The following is a 3,636-nucleotide window of genomic DNA, read 5'->3' as shown; positions in this document are numbered from 1 at the left end:
GCAACAGAAAGTAGAAAAGGTTGTCATCAAGCTTAGGGAGCCTACAACAAGGAAGATAACAAGAGATCCTTATTACAAATATTTTGGAAATTCTATAAAAGTGTGTATAAAGCAGAGAAATAAGGAAATCAAGAAAAGATACAAATGGAAATGTTTATGGAATAATTAAATATGCCTAGGTTAGAGGTAGATTAGGCTCAATTACTAACAGAATAGGAGGAGAGGAGATAAAAATGGTGATGTATAACCAATCCACAAAAAAGTCCCCATGAATACATGGTATTCCTGTGGAAATTTGGAAGGAGGGAAAAAAACTGAAATATCTGGAAGGTTTTGTTTAACAGTATTTTAAGAGGAGAAGTACCAACAGCCTGGAAGAAATTGGCGGTAGCTATAATACCTAAAGAGAGTTAAGACCCATCAGATCTAGTTTCATACAGGCCCATTTCAACACTAAACCATGATTATAAAGATAATGTAGAATATTTACAAATGTTTATATATATATATTTGTATACCCCAAGTAGACACCACAGAATTTTTCCTTGGGTAGACAGCAAATGTTGGAGGTGTGATGGTGAAGAAAAATGTAATTAGGAACATATTTTCTGGGAGTGTAATGAGTTGGCAGACTTTAAAGATTCCTTGCAGACTATTCTATCAGAGATATTGGGTAAGCAGATTGGTGTATCTAGGGAAATTATTTTTCTGAGCTATGATACAGAATTGGAATTCCACAGACATACTAAGGCCTTGCTGCGTATAATTATGGTGGTTGCCAAAAAAGCAATTACTAGACAATGGAAATCAAAGTCTAAAACAACTGTACTAGAAGTAGTGAATATAGTAACAGGAATAAAACATCTGGAACTGGGATCTATAGAAAAGGCTAGGAGCAAATTACGTAGAAAAAAATGGAATTGTGGGTACAATACATACATGGGAGGAATGAGGTTTAAAAGAAAGCAGGACTGAAATGAGCTGTGTAATGTTTGATGGACAATGATTGGGTAGATTATAAGTGATGTATAAGGTTTGCAACTAAAATTATGTCAGTATAGTTTGTGATGTATAAAGTTTGCAATTTAGATTATGTCAATATAGTTTGTTTCCATTTGTATAAATGCATGATTGCCCATGTCATAAGTGAGAATTTAATAAAGATGTCTCTTCTTAAAAAATAACATCTATGGCTACAAGCCCATTTATATTTTGTATGCAGCCAATCACAGTTCAGGTGTTGTACATCATTATTCATCAATGCACTGCTTATGAAAGATTTCTTGCCAAGCATTTTTTTTTGCTGTTAAAAGCTGTACATCTCAGCCTGACTGCAAAGAGAGACAATGACATTTCATTAGGACTTTCTAATAAATATTAAGACGGTTTCTTGATCCACAGATCAGAATCAAGAAATGGCTGTTTCTAGAGTCAGACTATAAGGCCCAACAAAAGGTTACAGTACTACTCTAACTGGCAAGAAGCCTGTAGTTCTACATAACGAGTCTTCAACAATCATGTTAATAGGGAGACTAGAAAAACTGCTTGCGTCTTCTAGAAGACTGACAGGCAGAGTAAAAAAAAAAGTTTGTATGAAGTTAATTAGGTGCTTTTCCCTACCAGTTTCCTGTTAATCATAATTGTCTTCCACTGCTTGACCACATCAGTCATTCGGTAAAACTTAGACATTGGGTCACTATCACCCCCAGGAAGCCATAAGCATTTTACTTGGCCCCAGCCCCCACTGTCTTGCAGAAGCTTGATGTACATAAACTCTTGTAATGCTACATCAGTCACTTATGCTCCCCCAATGACTGGAATTACAGCTACTGAGTGCAAACACACAACTCAGTGTGTGTGCAAGTTATGACTTATGCCATTGTGTACAATACCCACCTCCTCTAGATGCAAGTCACGCAGTGGGTTAGACTATCTCTCTCATTCCAGAAGGGTTGAGCTGGTGCTGGCTACTTGTGCATATCCATCCCAGCTGTCTTCTCCACTGTCTAGACCACTAGTGAATTTGTGGTCATCTGCTTCACAAGTAGGACTTTATCTATGTCACAAAACCAGTTCAATGTAACACATCTTGATTAACTTACTGCTCAAATATTTAAGACCCCTGCATGAATTTCTGGGGTGTACTGCTTTATCACCTCAAACAGCTTACAATTTTCCCCATTGATGCTTCAAAAAATACTTCATAATGAGTGATGAAATTATTCATCAAGAGAATCTGTAATGACATGAATAACATTTAGTAGTTTCACTGTCTGCATCTGACCACTTACATTAACCCCAGTATTAAAAATTGACCTACAGCAGTTCACTCTTTCCTGATTTAGCAAATCTATCTGCTTTTTTATCAGGTATTTTCAATGGAGGGAACATCCACTGTACCATGGAAAAAATGCATAATGATATTCTTACAGCTTAAATCAGTTACACTGTATATAATTTCATGGGAGGTGGAAAGTACAGTTGTGTAAGCTGAAGTTGCCATAACAGTAAATGTTTGACTTATCACTACCTTGGCTATATGGGTTATATCCTGCCAAGGATACAACAGCCTGCAAGCTTTCAAAGCTTGCTTCATGACACCTTCCAGTCACCCAAATTGTCAAGCAGCTTGACCTGAGATGACTAAAAGTCAAGTTTGGTTGCAAAGCCCTTCAGAGCTATCCTCCTAGCAGACAAAGAGGGAGGCGGAGTCCTGAAAGGACAATGCTAGGAAGAAAATAATCACACCCTGGCATTAAAAAAAAACACACAAAAAGCAAGTGTAATGGAGGGACAGAGAATCTACTGCAGTAGTGATCATTTGAACATCTACTGTCATGGTAAGTTCAGCTTAAACAAATGTAATATGTTATTCACATTGATCACTGCTGCAGTTGCTTAGCTACATGGGTAGATTACCATTGCTAACTATATTGGGAAGGTGGAAGGAGAAGAGTCCAGGAGCCCCTGGAGAATGGTCTTACCAAAGCTTGATCTTGATCTAGAGAAATAATCAAGCTTATAGTGCTTTGTAAAAGTTTCTACCATGAACTAAGCAGCTGTTTCTAGAATACTTCTTGAATCCAATGCTTTCCAATAGCCACAGATGAAGCCAAGGCACTAGAAGAGTGAGCCTTTACCCTGCCTGGAATAGATTTGTTGTAGTAACTATCACAAAATGTAATACCCTTAGACAGCCAATTGGATCTACAAAACACGATTTATTGTAGAAAATCTAGCTCTCTGACGTCTCGGCCTTAGCCTTCCAGGAGTATACTTATTTCTACAATAAATCGTGTTTTGGGAATCCTGCTGTGGTGCTTTTTCAACTTTTCCTTGGTGCTGTTGTTGTTGCAGCCAATTGGATCTAGTCTGTTTTGATGTAGGTTGTCCCTTTTCCCCTTCACAAGAAATGAGCAATTGATTTGAAGATATGAAAGATTTAGTTCTGTCAGGATAGTACCAGAGTTGTATGTGGATATCAAAGGTATGGAATATCCTTCCTCCCTTATTTTTTAAGTTCAGTAAAGAAAAAGTACACTTGTGTACACTTACCATAAATGTAGATGTTTGAGTGTATTCACTGTTGCAGTCATTACATTTGGGTAATCTGCTGGCAGGTTGCCCTCATTCGGC

This window comes from Protopterus annectens, chromosome 7.part0 (assembly GCF_019279795.1).
Source record: "Protopterus annectens isolate FY-2018-M chromosome 7.part0, PAN1.0, whole genome shotgun sequence".
In the NCBI taxonomy this organism is placed as follows: domain Eukaryota; kingdom Metazoa; phylum Chordata; order Ceratodontiformes; family Protopteridae; genus Protopterus; species Protopterus annectens.
Note: the sequence above shows the minus strand (reverse complement) of the source record.